Below are 26,598 nucleotides of genomic sequence, written 5' to 3' on the forward strand. Positions count from 1 at the left end.
CCTGTAACTTGACTAGCTTTTTCTCTGAAAGGATAATGAAATTGCTCTATTTTCTTAAAATAATCCACTCTTCCCAAATGCCGCTGCCATCCCCATTACAACCTGTGTGTTCAGCCAGAGTTAAATCTGAGCCAGAGGAAAATCGAAATTTGCGTTAATTGCTTTATAATGCTCTAACGGAATCTTTTAATTTCTTTATGTGCAATAAGAAGCATTCCTTAAGAAAGGACATGGTCCCTCTGGCCTACCTTAAATACTTTTATAAAGGAACTCTTGTTTTTGTTTTGCAGGGGATCAGAATATTCTGGCAACCACCACCAGGGGGCAAGTTCTAAGCATCGAGGAAATTTGTGCCTTCAAGTCAGTTTTGACTCTCAGCAAAAACACCCAAACTTAACATATCCTAATCCTTCCAACTTAATGTAACTTGTCAAATCTTCTCAAGAAACATACCCTTCAGGAAAAGCAACATACTGCTGTCTTATTCTTTAAGAACTACTCTTGGCTAGGATATTTTCAAATCTTATTTAATGGTGTTAGCTTTTACAATCCATATGAAATTTAATTTATGTTGTTGTATGAGGCCAGGCAGCCTCTCAGATAAGCATCAAGGAAGATTTAACTTTACACAAGATTTTAAACACATTGCAAATCCTTCAAAGCGCAACAGTTACGGATAGACCTGCCCACTTTATTTTCCACTGCGTTTAATATTTGGTTTTAAATACAGTTCCTCCCCACTGTCCTTACGGAGGAACAAGTACAGTTTTTGGCATGGGTTTTGTTTGTGTCAAAAAAAAAAAAAAAGAAGAAGAAGGCAAAAGGGTTTCTCCATCCATCCCTTCAAACTCAATAGGCAAGGATAATTCCTGCACAGAAAATATTGCATTCTGCAGCCTGCCATGAAGCTGTTATGGAAAGAAGTGACAAATTTAATTCAGCATCACAAACACTGAGGAGCATACAGGATTTTAGAGTCCACTTTTAGGGCTGAAACATCACAGAGGGTAAAGTGTAAAGATCTTAAGATGTTTCCAGTCACCTGCTTTGATTCTACAAGCCTCCCTACCTCAACTAACATTTTGATCCCACAATAGTCATTTTGTGAATGTGCCTACGAGTTACTCTCAAAATTCCAGTCATCATCCTGAGCTGAAAAGGTTATTTGCCCATGTCCCAAGCCCTCGGGAGAGATAAATAGTTACATACAATGACTCCTTGGTACTCAACTGCTTTGAAACATATCACATTTGGTACTCATTTTGATGCAAATTTTTTGTCTTGGTACTCATTGTTTGTTTGGTATTCAGCACACAAGCTAGAACTTGCCAGTGTCCTCTGCCTTGTGTCTCACTACATTATTCCTTAAGAGGAAAATTTGGTACTCATCATTTTTGGTACTCATCACACCTCGTGGAATCAATTAAAAATGAGTACTGAGGTATCATTGTATTACTTTCCCCCACTTTTTGGCTCTACCTTGTTCATGCAGATATTGTGAATATTGGCAAGTTCTGATAAAACAACAACTCCAACAAAATTCTTATCTGGCTCCACTCTTTGGTGTACCAGGATGAGATGCTGCTTGAAGTTAGAACTGATATCAAAGTAGCTTCTCTGTGTGAATACACAATATCAGGATGCACTCTGTGGTGGCAGCCTGGCATTACTTTTTCCATTTTCTTTTCACATTTCTGGCTGGCACAAGGTGGGAAGTCATCCTAGCATGTGGCAACACTGCTGACTACAGAAACAGAGGATGCATAAAAGAGGTTCAACCCAGTTGCTTTTGGGCAAAAGGGTTACATTTGAGCATTGGGAGTCAAGCTTGACTTGAAGGAGATTGTAGCATTTGAATGGTCTTCCTGAAGCCAAAGGTAATGATTCCAGGTCACCTGCAACTGGTCTCCAGGTGAGGAGGGAAGAATAATAAATGAAAGCTTATAGGGCTTTCATAGGTTGCCATTTCCTCTTCTCAAGCCCTCCAAATGCTTTTGAAGATATGATTGTCTTCGTCTTTGTCAGTCTTGGACACAAGAGAGACATAAACACCAGCTCCCAATCTCAGAAGCTGCCAAAAATATTGATCACTAACTGCCCACTCCTTAACTTACAATAGTGCCTAGATTTTTTTTAAAAACAAACAAACAAACCTTGCCCCCTTCAGAGGGTTGCATTACAGGTGGGCATGAATACAGGTAGGCCTAGACTTACAACCAACATTTCTATTGCTAGGTGAGATCCTCGCTCAGTGAATTTTGCCACATTGGTTAAGTTAATCATTTCAGTTTAATAGAATAGAATAGAATTCTTTATTGGCCAAGTGTGATTGGACACACAAGGAATTTGTCTTGGTGCAAATGCTCTCAGTGCACATAAAAGAAAAGATACATTCGTCAAGAGTCAAGAATCATAAGGTACCACACTTAATGACAGTCATAGGGGACAAATAAGCAATCAAATCATACTAGAAACGGTCAATATAAATCATAAGGATACAAGTGACAAAGTTACAGTCATACAGTCATGAGTGGGAGGGGATAGGCGATAAGGAGTGATTTATATATATATATATATATATATATATATATATATATATATATATATATATATATATATATATATATATATATATTATAAATAAATTTTGTTAATTTTACAATTAAAACAAACCAACAACACATACACAAATGAAAGAAAAGAAAAGGAGAAGAAAATAGAAAGAAAAATAGAAAGCAATTAAAAACATTCTCATCTTCAACAGTTTGTAAGATCTCTTTTTTTTTAACCCTTAATTTATGCCATATACAGAGGATAGGATAAACCCATAGCAGTGATATACAGATATATGTAAAGATTAGGTGTGTGTGTATAAGGAGTGATGATATTAATAGTAATAGTAGTGCAGACTTTGTAGATAGTTGAACAGTATTGTGGGAATTATTTGTTTAGCAGAGGGATGGTGTTCAGGGAAAAAAACTGTCCCTGTGTCTAGTTGTTCTGGTGTGCAGTACTCTATAGTGTCATTTTGAGGGAAGGAGTTGAAACAGTTTATGTCCAGGATGTGAGGAAAATATCTACCCCTCTTCTTGACTCGTGCAGGATACAGGTCCTCCATGGAAGGCAGGTTGGTAGCCATTGTTTTTTCTGCAGTCCTAATTACCCTCTGGAGTCTGTGTCTGTCCTGTTGGGTTGCAGAACCAAACCAGACAGTTTATAAAGGTGCAGATGACAGACTCAATCATTCCTCTGTAGAACTGGATCAGCAGCTTCTTGGGCGGTTTGAGCTTCCTGAGTTGGCGCAGAAAGAACATTCTTTGTTGTGCTTTTTTTATGACGTTTTTGACGTTAATTTGTTAATTTAATAACAGGGTTGTTAAGTACATTTGGCTTCCCCATTGACATTGCTTATCAGAAGGTCACAAAAGGGGATTACATGACCCCGGGACACTGCAATCGTCATAAATATGAGTCAGTCACCAAGTGTCTGAATTTTGATCACATGATCATGGGAATGCTGCAATGGTTCCATGAAAAACGGCTATAATCACTTTTTTCAGTCCCGGTGTAACTTAGAACAGTCACTATGCAAACTGTTGCAAGTCGAGGACTACCTGTATACAGTCAAAGAGCGGATACTTTTTAACGGGACACACATGCAGCTTATGAAATAAGGAGGGGCAGGATTTTGATCTAATGAATGCAATTGACATCTTGATTTTGGGCAGCTCCCGCACACACCCCAGCTGTGTGCACTAAAGGCAGAAACATGGTTGTTCTTTGCCAGTGTTTGCAATACGTGTCTTTTGCTTTTGTGATTTTGCAAAGCTTCTGAGCTGCTTGCATAAGGCAACAGCTTCCTGGTCCTTAAGATGGCATTGTCCATGTCCACATGTGCACCAGTGCTGGTATGCTACCGGTTCTGCCTGGTTCTGCCTGGTTCTGCTGAGCCAGTAGTGCCAATGAGCGGTGCAAATCAAAAAGATTCTCTCCGCCACTCTGCTGTTGGGCCCACCCACCTGCCCAGGCTCCCATAGTCACCTTTATTCCCTGCTCTTGAAGTGCAGCTGCTATGTGCGGCACAGCAGAGTGCAGCGCAGCAGCTGCTGAAGCGACAGGGAGAGTGCAGGATTGCAGGAGGTGAAGTCAGAACACCTCTGCACCTCCGCAAAGTGCGCATTGGGTGCGAGCAGTGCACACAAAGTGTGTGCATGCATGCAAAGCATGCACACCAAGCCACGCCCATCAAACTGGTGGTTAAAATCTTTGAATCCCACCACTGATGTGCACCAATGCCATGGAGCACCAACGCTATGGAACAAGAGCTATCCATTGGCCACCAGTAACGTGGAGCATTAACTGCCTGATGATTCATGATAAGAGCAACATGGTTTGGGTTAGGAAAAGTGATTGCAGAAAGCCTTAAAAATCAACTTTGCAAGTTTTGGGCGAGTAAGTTGGAATGCCAGCTAAAGTCACATGGCACATCTATTACCAGTACTTTAGTTCCATCTATCCCAACTGGATCAATTCCAAATATGTTGGGACTAAAAAAAAAAATCTAAGAATTGCCAAACAACTATGGGCAATTTTATGACAAGTTGCCAGGGGACATTCCTTTGAACAGATTCCCCCCCAATAGCTGCCAATGTATGAGTTATAGACTGATATATATATAATCTATATTTATTAAAGAATTGATCACTGTTGGTCCTTCAATGCATGTTGCTCTTTTCCTGTAACTGTGTTCATGCAGCTTACAAACAAGTCAACCAGAATTTATCCTGGTATACTGTGAGAACCTAACCATATTTGCTTTGTGCAGAGTTCAGCATGCTGGACAAATCCAGAAAAATAAGCTTAGTGAGTAAAGGTAAAGGTGTCCAACCATGTCCAACTCTAGATGGTCATCTCCGTTCCTTAGCCAAGGGACACAGAATTGTCTGAAGACTCTTCCATGACCACATGGCCAACATGACTGTACAGCCAAGGAGCAGGAAATGCTATTACCTTCCCACCAAAGTGGTACCTATTTATCTACTCGCATTTGCATGCTTTTGAACAGGAACTGTTCAAGTTGGCAGGAACTGAAGCAAGTTAACAGGAGATCAAATCATCATGTGGTGCTTGTATCTCAAATCCGGCCTGTCGGTATTCCAGCTGCCAAGTTCAACGTAATTAATTGCTGAGCCATCTCACCCCCTCTCCCCATGTTAGTGAGCATAGTTCACATGCCTGGATGTGAATCCGAGCTGACTTGATGAAAACCCCCAAAGGTCATATTCATCCATTGGACCAGCTGAGGAGCCCCTTTCTAACTGATGGTGGTGATGATGGAAGGGAGGGGGGAGAACCAGTGACATCCAGATGTTCCCCTCTTGTTTTGGGATATCTCCCCCTTCTTCTTCAGCAAGGATTTGTTTTTATAAGCCTCTGTTCTCCATTGTTCTGATTATTTTCTGTTTGTTGTTCCCCGTGATGTATGGTTCTATTGATTGCCACAGCATTCTAGCTTTTGTGATTATTTTCTTCCCATTGATGAGACCTGACCTGTCTTAAGCAGAGTATGCAAAGAAAAAAGCAGGCCAACATTTTCCACCACAAGCCAATCATGCCCTTTTTGCTAATCAAATTGCTTTTTGATTCAGTCTGAAAATGAAAAGGCTGTGTCGATTGTGAGACAAACCTGCTAAACATAAAGCCGCATCAGTTACGAAGTCATGTTTGCATTTTAAATCTCTGACCATAACTGAGCCCGGTTGTCGCTTACCCATAGAATTATTGTGGGATGTTTTATCCCTAACGCAGCTGCAGAATTTCAGCATTTGCATAGTATATTAATCCCTGGGCAGTGCCCATATTGGACACTTATTAATTGCATTTATGAGAATATAGCTGTATTATTGTGTGCTAGTCTTTCTCTGCTAATTGCTTTTAATTACAGTTTCTTTCTTCCTGCTTATTATCACATAGACACTAATTTGCCATTATTGGTAGAATGCACTTAAGCAGGGATGGCAACTGAACTAATGATGATCTCTCACTCCCAGTCATCAATAACAAAAAAAAAAAAAAAAAGTATTCCTCTTATAATGAAAGGAGTCTTTGAAGCCAATAGATCTTAAGGAAGCTATTCCAGATGTGTTCAGCTTTCAACCTTTCCAGCCAGCCCTGGAAGGTTCGGAACTGAAATCCAGAACATCTAAAAAAAACCCAAACAGGTCTCAAGGAATCCACTAGAGGGCAGTAGCGCCTGGTTAGCCCAGCCTCCTGTTGCAAGCACAGCAAACCGCTACTGTGAGGAGACTCACAAGCAGGGCACAACTGCAGATGTATTTATCTTTCTTTTTCTTTTGTCTTTGGCCTTTCTAATACAGTCTCTAAACATGGGGGCTCCATTTATCTACAGCAGCAATTGGATCTGCTCCCTGTGCACAAATAAGCTCCGTTTTTTGATCTGATAGGAATACGCTGCTCCCCGGATACATCAAAGCAAGGCAACCGTATTCTTACATAAGCGCTGTGTGGTTTTTGCGTCCTCAAATGCACTGAACCCCTGACTAAGGTGAAACCTGATGGGTTGGCTCCTGACTTGATGTCTCATGTCAATTTAACCACTGCAGTTAGCCCGGTGGGTGCAAAGGTGGGCAACGATGACCCCTTTACTATCTGTGGACTTCAACTCCCAGAATTCCTGAGCCAGCATTATTCCACCACCACCTGCAGGGGAGGATTTCTTTTCCCCCCTCAGAGGCATTTCATTCCCCTTTCACCCGCTGTCCTGGCGGTCCAGGTTTGATCTCTGGACCATTCCTCTCCATTCTCATTCATAATGTTTCAGGAACATTCTGTGCGGCGGTGAGATTCGAAAATGTTTACTACCGGTTCTGTGAGCATGGCTTGGTGGCTGTGACAGGGGAAGGATATACTGCAAAATCCCATTCCCTCCCCATTTCACTAACCTGCTTTCCAGCTCTGTTCTCCTGTGCAGGGCAACAAAAGGAGACCCAGCCGATCAGCTGGGACTCGATGGGAGGCAAGGAATAGATGGGGGCGGGGCCAGTCAGAGGCAGGATAGGCCGGTTCTCTGAACTACTCAAAAGTTCCACTACCGGTGTTCCAGAACTGTCGAGAACCTGCTGAATCCCACCTCTGATTCTGTGACATCACAGTAGCTTAGCCAATAGGCATAATCAATGGAAGGCCAAAGCTCCCTTGAGCATCTGTGGGCAACATCATAGCTTGTGTGGGTGATGCCTCCCTCCCAGGCCAAAAGGTATTTGGCTTCCAAAGCCTGTCACTCATGTAGGGTCATACATACATGGAAGAACAAAGGTTGGATCCCACCACTCCATGGCCAGCTGGGCACCAGCTGTCTCTTAAAGGGAGGGCTCTGCCCAGTTTGTTAAAAAGCTCTCTCTTACCCCCCACTTCACAAAATTAACAGGTGGCCTCCTCTTGATATCAAGGACATGAGAACCTTCACACTTTTTGCCTATGCAGAGATTGATCATTCGGAAGTTGAGCCAAGCCTGGTTAATCTTGAGATTAACTGCTTTCACTCAATGCTGCCACTGGAGAAGACTAAATTCAGTCCACAGATATCTTAGTAAGATCTTCATTGGCTTATCACAATTATCTAATCATATTAGTATTATTGATTATGCATTTGTCTCCAGAAATGGATACAGATGGGATCTGAGCAAAACAAACATTTATCATTAGAGGTTTATGCAAAATAGAAGGATTATTGAATTATCTGAAAGGAGCTTCCATAACTTAAGAGTTCTTAAGTGATTCTGTTGGTCTTGTTTAAAGAAATGGGAGATTGTATGGCGGCATCTACATTTTCTGTCTGTTTTCATGGGAGGTCCAAACAAGAAAGCAGAATGAAGAGAAGAATACAAAGGTGTGGTTGACTGAATCATACATTCAGATGTTGTCTATGGCATGTCAGGAAGAAAGAAACATTTTTCCTTTTTTCACAACCGTACAGATGTAGGTGTGTCCCCCTCCCCAAATGAATGGACTCAGTTACATCTACAATGGATGCACCACTGAAAGACCAAGCTGGAACAAATTATCCTGGGGGAAAAAAATCTATCCATGTCATTGTTTGTGAGAGTCAACATTGATTGGATGGCATGCAATCAATCACCATTCCTCAACTGCAAACACCTTTAAATCTTAATTTTAGATGTGAACTATGCTCCTTCTAAACTGTGCATTTAAGACACTCCAATAATATTTAGGTTGTTCAATTTTAATTCTGAATACATCAGATAGTTTTTAGAGTAAATAAATGTACAGTGTTTATTATCTGAAGGATTTGTTGTAACTGAAAAGCTTTTACTTATTTTCTGCATGTCTGTGTTCATGAAATGTCGTGCCTGAAGTAGCCACAACTATGACTTTATGTGGTATGCAGGTCTCATACAACAGGGGTCTCCAACCTTGGTAACTTTAAGCCTGGAGGACTTCAACTCCCAGAATTCCTCAGCCAGCATGCTGGCTGGGGAATTCTGGGAGCTGAAGTCCTTCAGGCTTAAAGTTGCCAAGATTGGAGAGCCCGCTATACAGTATTCTAGCACCTTAACTAAGTTCTAGCACATTGACACAGCCTACTGTGCTCCTCCACTTACGTTACTTTAAATTCAAAGTTACAACAGCATTGAAAAAAGTGATCTACAACTGAGCCTCACACTTACAACTGTTGCGGCATTCCTACAGTCACGTGATTAAAATTTGGGTATTGGCAACTGGCATGCATTTATGACAGTTGCAGCATCCCAGGGCTGCGCGCGATCCACCACTTGTAACCTTCAAGCAGGCTTCCGACAAGCAAACTCAATGGAGGAAGCTGGATATGCTTAACGACCACCCGATTCACTTAATGATGCAATGATTCACTTAGCAACCACTGTTTAAAAAAAGGTCGTAACACTGGGTGCACCGCACTTCACCACCCTCTTTGCTTCACACAATGGAAATGACGGTCCGTGTCAAGCGCCACCTGCACTCGGCCCAATTTTCACACCGACTCCTCTGTTGTACGTTTCTGGTGTTAATAAACGCCTGAAGAAATCAGACGCAAAGAGCACTGGTGACCTTTAAAAAATGTAAGAAGGAAATATTGCTCACTTGTAATAGAGAAGCAAGTGAAATGGCCTCGGCGCACGATCTGCTTTTACAAAAGTAATTACTGCAATCATGATCTTAATCAGTTGTCCCTTCTTCTCAAAGGCTCCAGATTTAATCCAGCTCCCTCTTGTCTTGAATTTGCTTAGCCTTGTTTCTCTGGGATGTGGTGGAAATGTAATTCCTACCTTCCATTTTAGCTAGACTGACACTTGTAATTCTAACAGATTACAAAAGCACCAGGCTGGAAAAATACACTCTGGCTAAATGGGAACATCGGTTCAAAAACGGTACAAGCTGTATTCACACCTCAAACAACAGATAGTTCTCAACTCACAACAATTTGTGTATTGACCATTCAAAGTTACAACAGTATGAGAAAAGTAACTTATGGCCATTTATCACCCTTATGGCTGTTGCAGCTTTCCCATGGTAACATGATCAAAGTTCAGACACTTGGCAACTGATTCATATTTATGACGGTTGCAGTGTCTCACATTTATAACAGTTTCTGTGTCCTGGGGTCATGGGATCCCCTTTTGCGACCTTCTGACAAGCAAAGTCCATAGAGGAAACCAGATTCACTTAACAAATGTGTCATTAATTTAACAACTTCAGTGATCCACTTAGCAACTGTGGCAAGAGAGGTTGCAAAAGGGGGCAACGGTCTTGCTTAGCAGCAGAAATCTTGGGGCTTAATTATGATCGTAATTCGAGGACTACTTGTTAGCCAAGGTTTGCTCAACCAGCTTCCTATCAGATTCCAGTTGTGATTCAGGGTGCTGCTTGCCAACTAGAAAGGCCTACCCAGGGGTGGGATTCAATTTTTTTTAATGACCAGTTCTGTGGGCGTGGCTAAGTGGGCGTGGCTTCTTCTCCTTCTCCTCCTTTTTTGCAGCACTCCCCCCCCCCTGGTTTTTTTTTACCTCCTGGGGGGAATGTTTTTGCTCCCAGAAAGGCAAAAAACGGAGCCCAGGGGAGAAAGCAGTCAGCAATGTTGGGCACGTGCGCAATATCACACGTGTGCGGTAAGGTCTGGCTGGGTAGGGAGGGGAGAGGCGGGCAGGGGCGGGGCCAGCCAGGGGCACAATTTGCCAGTTCTCCAAACTGTGCAGAATCATAACAACCAGTTCTATAGAACCGGTCCGAACCGGTAGAATGCCACCCCTGGGCCTACCTTGTCTGACACCCAGGTTCTTTCAGGACCATCTCCTCCAAGAGAAATTGGCCAGCCCAGCCCAGCCCAAGGATCCCCCAGGAGAAACTCCTTTCCTCCAACAATCACGGTTATTTTATGGAGAAATGTCTGCTTAGAAATTAGTTAGCCCTGATTTGCTTTAACTTCCTGCAAATGTAACTAAGTTATTCCAGAGGTTTATGACCCAGCACCCAGTTTGTTGGCACTAATGCTTTGGGGAATTTTTACGCAAGCTTCTACCAAGGAGGTTTTCTTTACATGCTTGTTTTGCCTGTAATTACTGTAAACTACCAAGTGTCTTGTGATCACGGTGGTAAATAAAATATATTGAACAAGCCGCTCTCTGGCTGGATACAAACCAGGGGTGTGCAAAATTCTTTCAATAAATCACTCACAACGTGAGTGGTGGGTTGAAAGCTGTGCAATATGATTTGAGAAATAGGACACAGGAACAAGAGGGTCTGGGGGAAAACCCTATGACTGATTTGGTTTGGTTGAAATTAATTAATCAGGATTTATTTGCTAGGTATTTAATAATCTTCCCTTTATGACACAGTAAAAGCAGGGGTGGGATTCTATCAGTTCGCACCTATTCGCTAGAACCGGTTGTTAACATTCTAAGCAGTTCGGAGAACTGGTTGTTAGAAGAAATTACTGGCCTAATCCTGTAAGGAAGGCAGGAAGGAAACATTCTGGTGTTGCTTACAGAAACTGCCTCTACGTTAACCCTTATTACATTCTTGGCAGGACTAGACTTCCTGTCTCAGGAACTTCTCTGGAGTTTTTCCCCACTCCTTTGCTGGTACTTTGCTTGTGTGGAGTGACCATTCAAAGTTGCAGTGGCACTGAAAAAAGTGACTTATGACCATTTTCACACTTACTACTGTTGCAGCATCCCCACAGTCATGAGAGGCCAGGTGAGGAGATGGTGCCTCGATGTGAGTGATAATGAGTTGGCCACACCCAGCCAATAACATGACCACCAAGCCACGTTCACCCAGTCACATGACCACCTAAGCCATGCCCACAACCTAAGCCACGCCCACAGAACCGGTTGTTAAAATTTTTGAATCCCACCCCTGAGTAAAAGTTATAATTTGCTGGCCATTTTCAAAGCAGCTTGAGGGCTTGGTTATGTGTCTCTGTCTCATATTGGTGTTCATACAAGACATTCCACTGTTTTCTGAAAACCTGTTTTCTGGAGTTGCAAAATATATAGGACCATCAACTTGTCAACTGTCTGGATGTCCACACAGCAAATTAAGTCAGCAAGCAGCAAACCACGTTACAAACAATTCAGCTTAGCAAATTATGCAAATGCCGTTCCCAGATGGGTTGCATGAACTGGCTTTCCTTGGAGAGATTGTGGATTAACCTGGAGGATTCATCCTCTGCAGCCAAAGTTTACCCTTGGTAGCATAGCTCTCACCTTGGTTCCCACAAGGTTTCCTAAAGAATAGTTGAGTTTCCACAACAAGCTTAATTATATCAAATACAGACTCAGCAGGTGCATTCTCACAACATGTTAATTTTAGTTAGGTTAAACACGAGGAACATTTAGCATGTTGTACAAATCTCTATCTTTGAAGGGTGGAAATATAGAGGTTGACTCCATATTTATTCAGAAACAATATTTATTCCTTGCTCTCTGATTAGGATGGCAAAGTATGATTCCAGAATGTCAATCTTTTATCATGAGGAAGAGATGCTGGGTGATTGGGCTTCTCACTTCTGCAACCCAATGCCCCAAAATGTTTGGGGGTTTCCTGCCAATCTTTTAAACCAGAGGTCTCGAAACTTTGCACTTTATGACTTGAATGGATTCTCCAGCATGGCTGGCTGGAGAATTCTGGGAGCTGAAGTCCACAAGTCTTAAAGTTGCCAAGTTTGGAGACCTCTGCCTTACATCAGTGTTTCTCAAACTTGGCAACTTTAAGACTTGTGGACTTCGGTTCCCAGAATTCCCCAGCAGAGAAATCCAAACCTGATTCCTCCAGCCTGGCATGCTTTTTATGGGTCTCTGGGAGCATGAAGTTCCCAGAGATAAGAGGGGCTGCTCACTTACCTCTTTTCTCAAAATCCATAGAACCAGTTTTTGCCCCACACCTGAAAACAGAAACCACAGTAGGTTGAAACCATGAAGTTACTTGTAATGGAGCAGTTACTTATTGATACAGATTATTATTATTATTTATGAATCAGGTCAGACCTTTCCCCAGGCATTTCACACGGATCTACAGCATGCGTAGGTTCCACCTGGGAACAAATCCAAGTAGCTTTGTCTGTCAGATGTTCCACAAATTCTTCTGCAGAGCCCTGAAGGCGATCACCCAAGCCCCCCTATCCCAGGAGGGACTGGGCGATCCTAAACAAGGCCTCTGTGGATGCCATAAGGGCAGAGAAATAACAGCATTTGGCTGCTCTTTCTGCTACAAGGTAGACCTTAGTAGCAGCTCTCAGTTGTGTCCAGTCGGCTTCTTCCTTTGTTCTTCACCTGCGATGCTCTTAGTCCTTTTCAGTATCTGCAGCTCCTCTGTGTACCACAGAGCGGGTTGGAGCGATGGAGGATTACTCAGTACAGTCCTCCTTTACAGAAACTGTGTGCAAAACTGCATATGTGTATAGTGACTACACACACATACATGGAAACTACTGGATTGGTGAGGGAAGACTCAAGTTTTATTCCTGTGGCTTACCATGTGATCTTTTGTTTTGGCCAAGAAGAACTTTCTCTCTGTCCCTTTTCCTATGTCAGCAACCTTCCCAGCATGGGCAACTTCCTATCTGCCCTTGTTGGCCATCCCTTCCTTTTGCAGTGGTTTTCCCAGCATGGCTGACTGTCTGTCCACTCTCCACAGCTGTCCCACTCTTCCTATCACAGCGCATCAAGAACTAAACAAATGCATAAAATACATAAAATGGACAACATTTTTCATGTTGAAACGCATCAAGTACCGAATCTGGCGAGGTGAGAAGCAACCGTGTACTGAGGTATTCCCCTCTTTCCCCACCCCACCCCGGCTTTTATTTAAAACCACAGTCACTCATACCGTTTGTGATCTCTGGTCTGGACTACTGCAAATGCTTTACATGGGACTGCCCTTGAAAAGCATTCAGAAGCTTCAATCGGTGGAAAGTGCGGCTGCGTCAGAGGTGGGATTCAGCAGGTTCTGACCAGTTCTGGAGAATCAGTAGCAGAAATTTTGAGTAGTTTGGAGAACCGGCAAATCCCACCTCTGACTGGCCCTGCCAACCCCATCTATTCTCCGCCTCCCATTGAGTCCCAGCCGATCGGCTGGGTCTTCTTTGGTTGCCCTGCACAGGAGAACGGAGCTGGAAAGCAGGTTAGTGGAGAGAGAATGGGATTTTGCAGTATCCTTTCCCTGCCATGCCCATCAAGCCATGTCCACAGAACCGGTAGTAAATTTTTTTGAATCCCATGACTGGGCTGCATGAACAGTAAAGGATGTCAGATATTTGGCATATGTAACACACCATGACCTTGCGAGCTGCGTTGGTTGCCTGGGTGCTTCTGGATGCAATTCAAGGGATTAATCATCACGTTGAAAGCCCTTTATGGCAGATCTGAGGGGATTCTTCTCCTGATGGTTTATCTGCCCAATTTGGTCCAGCAGGTTGGGCATTTCAGTCAAGGAATATTGGATGCAGGGGACCATGAGATATGCCTCCTTCGCTGTAGCCTCTGGAAAATTCTCTCTTCAAAGCTTAACCTTTACCTATTGGCCTTTTGTAAGACCTTGAAAAGCTGGCTATGTGCCTGTTTCCTGGCTATATTGACATTTCATGACATTTTTTTCTTCGCTGCCACATATATTTAGATTTGTACTATATTATAACTGGTTTTTTTTGGGATTGCTCATTACCCAAAGACACTCCTTTGAGATGAACAGCTGTAAAAATGGAATAAATAAAGGCGAAAAACTATGAAATCTTATCAGCCATGATTTATATGTCACAATGGCTTATAATTTGCTAAGCCAAAACAAAACACCTTAGAGCTTAGAAAGATGGCTTGATTCACACCACAAAGCCATAATGTGGTTTGTTTGGTCTCAGTTTAGCCATTGTGGCTTATTAAGCATGGTTGGCAGCAGTCTTCCTGAGCATGGCATGCTCCAGATGTGCTGGGACGCCCAGAATTCTCCAGCCAGCTCTGTATGTACAAACACAGCCTCTGATTTAACCAGCTCTCTTTGCTGTATAATCCAATTTTATGTATGTGTAACTTTGATCTCCTTTTTGGTTTTCCATTTCCCACGCTCTACCATTTATTTGTAAAAGGAAACTTCTCCAATGAAGTACAGGTAGTCCTCAAGTTATGTCCATAAGTGAGCCCAAAATGTATGTTGCTGAGTGAAACATTTGTTAAGTGAGTTTTGCTCCAATTTAGGGCTTTTTTTGGCCACAGTTGTTAAGCGAATCACTGCCGCTATTAAGTGAGTAAAATGGTTGTTAAGTGATCCTGGCTTCCCCATTGACTTTGCTTGTCAGAAGGTGGCACATGACCCTGGGACTCTGCAACCGTCATAAATATCAGCCAGTTGCCGAGAGTCCAAATTTTGATCAAGCAACCTTTGGAGATGCTACAATGGTTGTAATGTGAAAAAGGGCCATAAAGGTATTTTTTCCCCCATGTTGTTGCAATTTTGAACGATCGCTAAATGAACTGTTGTAAGTCAAGGACGACCTGTAATGCCATCTGGAAGCAGGTCCAGGGGCTGTTGGGAACCATCTTTTCTAGCACCTGAAGTGGTTTCACTTCCGGATGACCCAGCAACAGATTCCCTGTCTTTATCCTTGGGTGAACTTAATGTGTGAAATGTGGGCTGGGTTCTGTAACACACCAAACCCAGGTTAACAAAATGGAATGTAAAAAAAGGATCAGACAGACAAGCCCTGTTATTACGGTAGCTCAATCACCCCTCATTTTAGCCTAGTTTAACAGGTTCCCTTGACAGCCCAGCTGTCATGTCTGAATGCAATAGCAACCTTTCCATGACAAGTGACGGCTCCAGATCCTTTGCTGACCTCTTGTTTAACGTACTGCGCACAGGATCTCCCGCATCTTCCTGAACCTTTCCCGGAGCTCGGCCAGCTGTCCGTCCCTCACTAAATAAACCACGGTTAGAGGAATCGCGGCTTAGGGCCATTCGCCGGCCACCTTAAGAGGAGTTTAGCCAGGCTCGTCTCCTTGCTCGCGGGTTTCCCCGCATCTCCGACAGGGAGCCCTCCCCCGCCCCCCCGTTTCCTTCGGCAAAGAGAAAGCCGCTTCGGGGTCCGGGACCAAGTCGGTTCTTCCTCCGAGCCAGGCGCGGTCGCTCCGACTAAGCTTTGCCTTCGGGTGCAGCTCCAGCCGGCGGTCTGAACGGTGTCCCTCTCCCCGCCCGCAACTTTTGATCTAAGTGGGGCCACCTTAAAGCCCCGGGAGTCGTTCCCGCGTCTCCCTCCCCCCCCCCCCGCGCGGGGGTCCTTCCGCGCAAACTCTTCGCCATCCCTACCGCCGCCGCCGCCGCTGCTTTCGCACGACTCACTCACACGCAGGCGGGCCGCCGACCCTGCAGGAACGGCAGCAGCGCCAGGGCCAGCTTTGCTGCAAGCGGTTGCGGCGGCGGCGGCGGCGGCGGCGAGAGCGAGTGAGCGAGGCGGCAGCCCGGGTCGGGCGCGCGTGCCTGCCCGCCTGCCTGCAGGATGCGAGCCGGCGGCCGCTCGGTGCTTTCCACGGCCGCTCCGCTCTTCCAGCCCCAGCAGCCCAGCAGCCGCCGCCGTCGTCCAAACGGGGAGACGCTGGTGCAGTAGTTCAAGCAGCGGCGAACCGAGGGAGTAGGGAGGGGGGAAGCTTACCCCCCCTCTCCATTTTCCCCCTGGAGGGAGGAGGAGGAAGAGGAGGAGGAGGAGGAGGAAGGTGGAGACTTGGTTCCCCTTTCCTTTCGCTTCTCCCCCCCTCCTCCCATCCCCCGAAATTAACGCAAGAGCTTGGCGGGCGCCGCAACTTCAAAGGAGCTTTAATATTAAAGGACTTGTATCCACGCCTCCCTTTCCCCCCACCCCACCCTACCCCCCACCCCAAGGGATGGCAAACTTCAACTCTCGGGCTGCCTCGGTTGAGAAGATCTTCAAGTCCTGCTGAATGAAGATCAGGTAAGCAGCGGCGGGAAGGCTTCCCGGGAAAGGGGAGACCGGGCGAGGGTTGGGGGGGTGGCAGGGCGGGGAGGGGGCACGCGGTAGGAATCGCCTCTCGGTAAGCTAGCCCGCTGGCCCTTTCCCCGCGCCACCGCTCCCCCCGCCTTCACTTGTCACGCAAACAGAGAAAGAGAAACGTTATGTAAAACAGGTGCAGAGCAAGTTCTTCTGGCAGAAGGAATTCCTTTTTCCATCCGCCCCCCATTTCAGCAGCCTTTCCTTCCCGCCCCCGCCCCCGTTTTCCTCCGATTCGCCTTCCAACAGCCCCATCCGAGAGAGAGGGAGAGGGAGGGACGGAGGGAGGGAGAGAGGGAGGGAGGGACAGGGAAGGAGGGAGGGAAGGAGGGAGAGAGAGGGAAGGAGGATGGGAGGGAGAGGGAAGGAGGAAGGGAGGGAGAGGGAAGGAGGGAGGGAGAGGGAAGGAGGAAGGGGGAGAGAGAGAGGGAGGGAAGGAGGGAGAGAGAGGGAAGGAGGGAGAGGGAAGGAGGGAGGGAGGGAAGGGGGAGAGAGAGGGAGGGAGGAGGGAGGGAGGGGGAGGGAGGGAGGGAAGGAGGGAGAGAGAGGGAAGGAGGAAGGGAGGGAGAGAGGGAAGGAGGGAGGGAGGGAAGGAAGAAGGGGGAGAGAGAGAGAGAGGGAGGGAATTAGGGAGAGGGAAGGAGGGAGGGGGGGAGAGAAAGAGAACGGGGTGTTGGGCCTGGCTCCAAAATGCCGGCCACTCAATCCGACCCCCGACCCCCAGAAAACGACCCTCCCTTTACACATTCTTTCAGTGTAGGAAGTTTGGTTGCGCTTAAAAGCGGGAAAAAGGGGGGATGAAAGCCTCCACCCCCCCGATCTTTTTGCTGTTTCGAATCTATTTTATGAATGAGTCACCCCCCCCCCTTCCCTTCTCCCGCGGATGAGTGGACTTGAAGTTTTTTGCTTCGCTCCGGTATTTACGGTAACGTGGGGAGGCGGCGGGGGTCGCTTGGTCCGACCAATCCCTTCTTGTGGCTCTTCTTCATCCCGCTTTTTGGGCTGGGGAAAGACCCCGTGCACAAGAGCCCGTTTCATCTCCCACCACCCAACTAGCCCTCCTCGCCCACCCCCAACCCCCGGCCTCCTCCTCCTTCGTTCCTCTGCTGCATTTTGGATTGTATCCGTCGTGGCTGAGCTGCCCGTCTTTTTCACACACACACCCTCCACCCTCCCCCCCCTCACTCCCCGTCCTCTTGGCATTCTTCACGCGACGCAAAAGACCCCCCAATAAACCGGGGTGCTTCAAAGGAAGAACGGTTGAAGAGACCCCCTTCTTCCTTTGCGCGTGTGGATTTATGGCTGCCCAAACCGTCCGGGGGGCAGTGGGGGGGGCGAGGTGGATTTTCCCAGCCGCTGGCTTTCTCCGCGGGCGTGCAACGCCTCCGATCGCTTGGCAGCCGACGTGGGTGCGTTTCGACTACATTCTGCCTTCTGCCTAGATGATGGACCTTCGTGGTCGGCGTTTGCGGGAGGGAGGAGGAGAAGGGCTGCGATGGGAAAGAAGAGACCGGTGGCCGTGGGTTGTTTTACCCGAGGCGGGCCGTGGTACCTAATTATTATTATTATTATTATTATTTTGCTCTCCGCGGAAAGCGGCGAAGTACCGTTAGAGTCGGAGAAGTAGAAATTGCATTAGCCATCTTCGGCGGTTGAATTGCTTGCAGCGCCCTCTCTTTGGCGACCCTGCATCTTTTTCGGAGGGGAGGGTGAAATCCCTTTCCCCGCGCCCCTCCCTCCCTCCCGGAGCGGATTAAAGCCGTGCCAGGGATCTCCTCTGAAAAGGTAGCATGGACTCGTTTCTTGGAAACCTCACTACCAACTAGTGATTTGTATGTATTTTTTTAGTGTTTCCTACCTACCCCCTACCCCCCCGCAGGTGTTCGGTATTCTTTGACGCCTGCTAGAGGAAAAGAGAGGAATTGCACCTTGTGGTCCGGTCCGAAACTCTTGCTTCTCAAGTGCGTGTAACCACTGAGGTTCTCTTGCGCTGTGTGTCAACTTGTTTTTTTCAAGTGGTTTTAAAGATGGAAAATGCTGGGGAAAGACCTGTTGCCGCTTGAAGTTGCAATAGCATTGCCTTGTGCTATAATATAGCAGCTATATTCTGTATTACAGTTATGTAATTTGTGAGATGTTGGGGAAAAGGTTAGGTTTCGTTGGTTGGCTAGCTTCTTCTTTGGCTTGCAGGCAAATTTAGCAGCTTCTCCCACAGACATCAAAATAAACGTTTGCTTTGTGCCTCAACAAGACTGCATCTGGGTCTCAGCTACAACCTTTTGTCTCTTCCCATTGGAGAATCTGCAAGATCAAAGCTTCAACATATATTTTTTTTTAAAACCCACCCCTCTGATATTACTATCTTTGTGTCAACTTTCAGAAACTCCCGTTCCCTGGAAAGGGAATCTGTAGGATTTGCTGTTTCTCCTCCTCCTATTTCAGTACAAGGCATTGCATGGAACTTCTTTGATGGATGAACTCATGGTTCATGGAGACTCTGGAAGAATAGGAGAAGGACTTGATTCCTGGGCACCCCGCCTTCAGCTGCTGTTAGCTAGAGAGGTGAGAAACGTCAGCCAAGAGTCTGTGAATGTGTAAAGAACCCAGTGGAAATGAAAATTTGGCTGCTGGCAGAGAAGGGGTTGTGAAGAGTCATTTGTATGCAAGCTTTTGTCTTCCTCCCCCAGTTTGCACTCTTGGTTGGCATTCTGCTCTGGTCCTTTGCACACTCGCCTCTCTGCATGCAAAGGTTCAGATGTGGCGGAGGCTTCTGGACACACTTTGGCAGCACACAGGTGGTGTGGCTTCGGCTCGGTTTAAGAAGCTCCATGCACGCTCCACCGATTTTTGTGATTATCCCAATGAATCGGGAGGAATGTCTCCTGCCGTATCTATCTGGTTTGCTCCGAAGGTATTTGGAACAGCGTTTGAGGTTAGAGGCATGAGCCAAACACCCAACCCTTCCCCCCACCTATTCAGATGACCTCTTGGTCACGAGATATTCCCTCCTGGTGGAGAGGACCCTGCCTTGGGTTGGCCTCAACTCCTCTGCACACGCACACCATAAAAAAAGGGTTGCAATAACATTTTGCAGAATTCTTGGAAGAGTTGCTAAGAAGCATGCCCAGTATTTTGCATTCTCAGACTGCAGTATGAATGATGATGATGATGATGATGATGATGATGATGATTGATCACACAGTCAGCCAGATGTTGAGAGTGGATTTGGCATTTTTAACTATCCAGCGAGGTCTGGAAGCAGAGTTGTAGCTGAACGGATATAGAGCTGTTGCATTGCCAGAGAACTTGGAAGCATGAACGGTTTCAGCTTAACTCCTTACTGACCTGCATAGTGTCACTACCTATGTAAGAAATGGGAAGGGCACTCCCCATAGGATAAACCCCCTCCAAGCATGTCCCTCGGCTGACTCAGTGGAATGTCACTCTTTGCAGCTTTGCAGTGTGAGACGCACTGTGATATCTTGGTCCAGTGCGAGGCAGGAACAATATTGTGTGCTGAGAGAAAGAACGTAGCTTTGTAGACCTTTGAAGTGGGACATGAGTCTCCCTCCAAGTTGGTGGTGGTAGAAGCTGTTGGTGAAGCCTTTAAACACATGCGGGAGAGCCTTTGGCATCACCATGGTTACTCATGAAGATGGTGGGGGAGAGATGGGAGAGACAGGGAGCTTAGTATATTTCATGCAGCAGATTGTGGAATTGCATTGGGTGGCATAAAAGGTTTTCAACAAAGGTTTTACCCCTGGAAGCTTTTCTTTCTGTATTTGAAGTCATGGAGGTGAACGCTTCTCGGTTGTGGAATCAAGCTTTGGATAGGTTTTGAGCATCAAAGATGCTCAGATGTACTAAGATAGCTTTCTCCAATATGGTGCTCCCTTGCTGGGTTGATTTGTGGCCCTCAGCATCTCCCAGCTGGCCTGGCTAGCTGTGCAAAGGGATTTGGGGGCTGGTCTTGAAATTTCAGATGATAATCGATAGATCTGTCTTGAATGTCAGGGGAAAATACCACACGGGTTACTTTTGGTTAAAGACAGGAAGGAAGGGGCAGAGAAATTATCATTATTATGAGAGCTTAGGAAAATAAGAAGTCTAGGAAAGAACCATGGAAAGTAACACGATTTGGAAAATGAAGAAGTTCATGTAGCAAGTAGCTGAGGAGCTGAAAAAAGGTATATATTTATTTTGAAATAAATGCTGAGGACAGATTTGTGTGTCTGTGAGGGTCCTTTCTTTCCATCCTCTATAAAAATGAGGAATGGAGGATGCCCACTCTTGGTTCCTGGTTTCGTAGTCAGGAACTGAACTCTGCTATTCTCCAATGTTTTTTTTCCCTCCACATGACATATTTATTTTATTTCTTGGAGGTTATTGGAAATTTTTCCTCCCTGATTTCTCATACGGGATGGTTTGAAACTTATTTTATTGTTTATAGGACTAGTGGGAGATTTATGATTGATGCCCTGTTTTCTGCGATGCTTCTCTTGATGCTCTGAAGCCTCTCTGGTTGTGCATAATGTGCAATCTAAAAGAGAGACCCCCTCCACCTCTCAGGATGCATGTCTCCTGAAGACACGAGTGAAGTGTTGAAAGCCAAGGAGATTCTGCACTGGAAGAGAGAGGAGTTTATACAGTAATGAAAGACAGGATGTTCCCCAGGACCTCCCAGCCAACTACTGATAAGTTTAAGAACACCATATTAAATCAGAACAAGGTCTCCTCAATTCTCTTCCCTAGTAAACTGAATGAGAATTGGTGGAGAAAAATGCAGGTTGCTTTTCAGTCTTGGCATTAAAATTAAACCCAGGAATGCCTGCCTCCAGTCTCCTTGGGCTGGAGGCTTCTAATGGACTGAATCCTCCTTTCTCTATTGCAAGACAGAATTCTGTCCATTAGCTCAGGGAGCAGCGGCTGCAGTAGAAAGAGTCTTTGACTTGTGACTATTTGTTTAATGTAATGAAGTTACAATGGTGCTGAAAAAAATGGCTTACAACCTTGTGGTCACGTGATCAAAATTCAGGTGCTAGGCAACTGGCATCGATGACAGCTTGCAGTGTCTCAGGGTCAGGTGATTGCCATTTACAACCTTCCCAGGGATATTCTGACAAACAAAATAGTGGGAGAAGCTGGGGACAACCCCACGATTCCCTTAACAACCACAGCAAACAGATCATAAAATTGGGTGTGACACATTTAAATGACTGCATCCTTTAATGATGGATATTAGAATCCCCATTATTGTCATAAGAGCTGTGATGCTTAGAATGCAGTATTGAATGTTAATTCTGCCAACTGCCAACAGTTTGATCCTGACATGGCTCAAGGTTGACTCAGCCTTCCATCCTTCTGAGGTCGGTAAAAATGAGGACCCAAATTGTTGAGGGGGCAAGACTCTGACTCTGTAAGCCACTTAGAGAGGGCTGTAAGTATATAAGTCTGAGTGCTATTGCTATATCAAGAGCTTTGTATGTTTGAGCAAGGCAAGAGAGCGTCTGTGCAGACTTATTCTTGAGGTGTCCAGTGCTGCCTTTTGTCTTCTTATGAATTATGGAGTCCCAGCAGCAATTTGATGAAAGGGTCTGTTTTATCCAACTCCTGTCATTGCTCTTAACGTGACAACAGTCACAGAAAGCACGAGGGATAAAATGTTACATGTGACCAGGGACAGACACCCCATTATGCACCTTTTTTGACATAGACCTGAACCCAACTGTAGAGTTGGCTAGGCTAGAATTGGGGAGACATTGATTAAATTCACTTTTAAATTCACTTTTGAACCTAGTTTGGGGTCTACTCACCCCCAACCTGGTGGTTCCACCCACCCCCAACCTGGTGGCTCTAGAAGTGTGGCATATCAACTCCCATAATACTATGTCAATCTGATAGGCTTTGGCCTCTGGACATGCCAGAACTTCGTTGCCACCTATTTTCCACATCACTGTGGTTTAACTCTGATTTATAATCATAGCTGCTATTTCAGGACATGTCACCATAACCTTGGTTTATGAGCCACAGCCTCCTGCAAATACAGTGTAGCTCATCTTAGCTATCCCTCACTAAATGTTAGATGAGTACCCTTCCAATTTCATAACAACATTGCCCAAATGTAAGTGAAATAATTATATAATTGGCGTAATGTCTAGATACGTTTGATGTCACTTACCTTGATTTGAAAAAAAAAAAGTATAATCCTATCATTGGATGCTGATATAATGATGTATGTGGTGTTGCCTGCTTGTCCCCACCCAGTGAATTACCCATGAGGCTTAGCAGAATGTGTGAACTTCATCTCTGCCTTAGGAGCAATAAAGCATCCCCTTCAATTCGTCTGGCAGCTACACAAAACTACTGAAATCATTTTATCGAAGCCTAGTGTTGTTTATTCTAACTTGCAGTGGAATTTTGGATTGCGGTCCAAAATCTTGGAGACTGATCTTTCACAGATATGCAACTCTAAATCCTTTTCCTTTTCTTTTTTTTTTTGAACAAAGATGATTGGCTTTTGATTGAATTTCTTTGAAGTGTGCCTTATAATTCTCAATAAAAAAGGATGCTTCATTTTTCTTGGACTGCGTACAGAGGGGCAGTGATGTATTTTCAAGGCTCTTGCATCTCTGGCCGGCTGCCCTCTCTAAACCTCACTCCAATTAGTCATCTGGAACTTGAAAAATAGGTTTAATTGTTCTAACAATCAAACTAAATTTGCATAATTCAAGATAGTGTAATCATTTGCAGAAAAGCCCATGAAATTGGAATGGATGCTTTATTTATATATATATATAGTTTTATGCATATCATGGTTGGTTGCTGTTCTCTGTTTAGAAAAATGAAAATCCACTTTGGTGTCCTTTTCATGCAGGCCTGTATTCTTGTAATCTACAATTAGGATACACCCTCCCTCACCCCCTCCCCTTAATTCTATCGCTTTCAAGGCTTGAAAGAGGTTTGCACCTGAAATATGCTACTTGTGAACAATGAAGTCACCTTAGTTGGTTTAGTAACATGCGGTTTTTTTAGTGGACGCAGAAAAGCAAAAACACGCCAGTTAATACTCCTCATGCTGTCCAGTCACTGTCTAGGAGTCAAGTTTAATATTCCTTTATTCTAGAAAACATGAGGATCTCTTGTCAAGGTGAACTTGCATAGCAAGCAGTTTCTTTACTTGAAATTTGCAAGGTTTGAGAATTCAGAGAAAATTGGGAAACTAAGAAGGTGAAAAAGTATGTGTCTCTCTTTCTCTGTGTATGTGTGTGTGTATGGATGGATGGATGGATGGATGGATGGATAGATAGATAGAGTAGATAGATATGGTAGATAGATAGATATAGTGTAGATGATGTAGACAGGTAGATAGATACAGTTGGTAAATAGATACTGTAGAATATCGATAGATTAGATAGATAGATAGATAGATAGATAGATAGATAGATAGATAGATAGATAGATAGATACATAGATAGATACATAGATAGATACATAGATATAGGCATATGTTTGTGTGTGTGTGTGTGTGTGTGTGTTTGACAAAAATATAGTTTTCAAAACATAAGGTTAACTAAGTTGAATGACATTGCAAGGTCTAGCTGAGACCAAAGGTAGAAGGCACAAACATGACATTGATATTGTTGCTTTGTTTTATTTAGTTTTCTCTTATTAAGGACAATCTGTCTTTCCTAGGCTTATTTAACCATCTTTCCTATTCACCTGCAAATGGAAACGGGGATGAGAGGGGAAATTGAGCAGTTGTCTCCCAACCCCACTGAAAGGGGCCAGGGTTGTTTTAAGCCCTTTACTATAAGCAACTTAATAAGATCAGCAGCAGCTCCTTAAGAAAGCCAGAGTGTGGACAGTTAACGGATTTTCTGGCTAAGTGAGCCCAGGGAAGACTCAGAAGGGAATAGTGGAAGCCCTAGGAAGGCTGTAGGAGGAGCAAAGGAGCAGCAGGGTGAGTAGATGAAGGATTGGCACCATGGTTGCCTCCCTCCCCAGTCTATGAAACCTGTTAATAAGAAGAATTGAGTCCCTTGGGGGTAGAACATTGCCTCTCCCTGGATTGACCCACAGTCTTGTTGAAATGTTGTTCAAGACCATTCATAGAACCATAGAAATGGAAGGGGGCTTAGAGGCCTTCTAGTCCGGGGTTGTGATGATACGTCACATGATTTTTTCCCCTCTTTGCTAAACTAGGGGTGGGGTAGCCAGCACATGATGCATCTTGCCTGTGGACCACGAATTTGACACCCCTGTTCTAGTCCAAGGCAAGAGACCTTACTGTATCCCAGACAAATAGCTATCCATTTTTTTTTTCTTGAAAACCTCCAGCAAATGGAGTTCCCAAAAGGAAAGCTGCTTCACTGCTTAATTGGCAGGAAATTTCAACCTCGTTTCCAGGTTGGATCTCTCCTTAACAAACTTCCACCCCATTCATTCTTATCCTGCTGTCATGTGCTTTAGAGAATAGATTGACTTTCTTTTTTGTGTGAAAGCTTCTCAAGTACTGCAAGCTATTATATCACCCCCAATCCTCTCTTCATTAGGCTACACATACTTAGTTCCATTAACTATTTTCATACAGTGTAGCCTCCAGATCCCTTATCAAATTTGCTGCTCTTCTCTACACGCTTTGTAGAGTCTCAACATTATTTTCTATATCATGTCAACTAGAACTAGATGCAGTATTTCAAGTGTGGCCTCACCAGTGAGGTATAAAGTCTAAGTGCAGAATCTTGCTTTTCTTGCCACGGAACTGCATCTTGTTCGATCTTGTTGAATAGGGTGCAAGTCTGTTAAGATCCTTTTCAGTGTCATCTTCAAATTTGAAGAAGTCTTCTCCTGTCTTCTCATCTAGATCGTTTGTGAAGATGTTGAAGAGCATTTGGCCCAAGACAAAAGCTTGAAGTATCCCAATGTAATGCTTTCCTCCATGTAGATGTAGTTCCATTGAGAACTACATATTGAGTGCAACCTTCCTCCTGGAGTGGAGTGGGAATAGAGATGTTACAATATCCTTCCCCTGCCATGCCCACCAAGCCACGCCCACCAAGCCATGCTGACAGAACCGGTAGTAAATTTTTTTGAATCCCACACTGACCCCAACATCCTGTTCAAAGATTGATGCACTTTCAGCCCAACAAATGTGGGTGCCTTTTGCTAAGGCTGATCTGAAGAACATCTCGTTACCCTCATCAACCACCCCAGACCAAAGGTGGGTGGTGGCACCCACGTCTAGGGGAAAATGTGCAAAAGGCAGCACTGAGAGAATTATCACCCTCTTCCCTTTTTCTGTGGTGGGTTTCCTCAACTTCTGTCTCCATCAGGGTTCCCCAAATTGATTAATACTGACCTCCATGCATTAGTGGACTATCTAAGGGGTGATAAAGGCTGGAGGTCAATATGTGGTTGATAAATGATGGAAGGTTGATTGGGATCAATTAATCTTTTGGGGACTCTGTAGATTCCAAGCCAAACAGTGTTACCCAAATTTGGGTGGCCAGCCACCAGCAAGGGCAGCCTTCAGTTGTCTTATCAGCTGTGAGTTGTTACTGGGCTCCTTTGCCTATTATGGTTCACGCCACAGTCAGCCAGATGTTCAGACTGGATCTGGCATTTTTATCCATCTATTGAATCCTTCCCAAGGATCTGGGATAGACAGATGTGGATGTTTGATGAAGTGGTGGGATTCAATGTAAACAGTGTAAACAGCTGGCTAGTGGTATGGGATTCAACAGGTTTTAATATTTTACTCCCTGCTGTGATTAGTCAGATCTAGAGCAGGCAGTCCAACTTCTGTTAATACTTAAGAGGTACTGCCTACTCTGAACCATAGCACCAGGGGCATATTAATACTTTTCTAATACTTCTTAGGAATCTGTTCTGGAGCCTCCTTGCTATCCGTGCAGATGTTAATTAAGGACCTCATTGGCAGGTGTTGGGCTCCAGGTGGAACACTTGGGGATAAGTTCAGGGGCCAAGCCTTTCAACAACCTTGGGGAACCAGGGAGAATTCTAGATTCCAGGGATCAAAGAAAACC

At 44.8% G+C, this 26,598-nt stretch overlaps 1 protein-coding gene and 1 long non-coding RNA gene across 7 annotated transcripts in view; one reads left to right on the forward strand and one right to left on the reverse strand.

Moving 5' to 3' along the window:
- Nucleotides 1-818: 818 nt before the first annotated feature.
- Nucleotides 819-13,298, reverse strand: LOC148129875 (uncharacterized). Its single transcript, XR_015750430.1, has 3 exons — nt 13,033-13,298; nt 12,402-12,442; nt 819-908 (listed from the first exon to the last, which is right to left on the reverse strand). It is a non-coding gene; the product is annotated as an uncharacterized LOC148129875 (long non-coding RNA).
- A 2,585-nt stretch (nt 13,299-15,883) lies between these two features.
- The window catches only part of ADGRB2 (adhesion G protein-coupled receptor B2), a 260,012-nt gene continuing 249,297 nt past the window's right edge, over nt 15,884-26,598 (forward strand). For 5 of the 6 annotated variants that reach the window (XM_087970489.1, XM_087970494.1, XM_087970492.1 and 2 more), the window contains exon 1: nt 15,886-16,495. The gene's annotated coding sequence lies outside the window, so the exon portion shown is untranslated. Of the gene's footprint in view, nt 16,496-26,598 lie in introns of all 6 variants that reach the window. The other variant, XM_087970495.1, reaches the window with a different exon arrangement.

The sequence above is a fragment of the Notechis scutatus genome, chromosome 8, assembly GCF_049901735.1.
Source record: "Notechis scutatus isolate UNSWTSFEM ecotype Mainland chromosome 8, rNotScu1.2, whole genome shotgun sequence".
Classification (NCBI taxonomy): Eukaryota; Metazoa; Chordata; class Lepidosauria; order Squamata; family Elapidae; genus Notechis; species Notechis scutatus.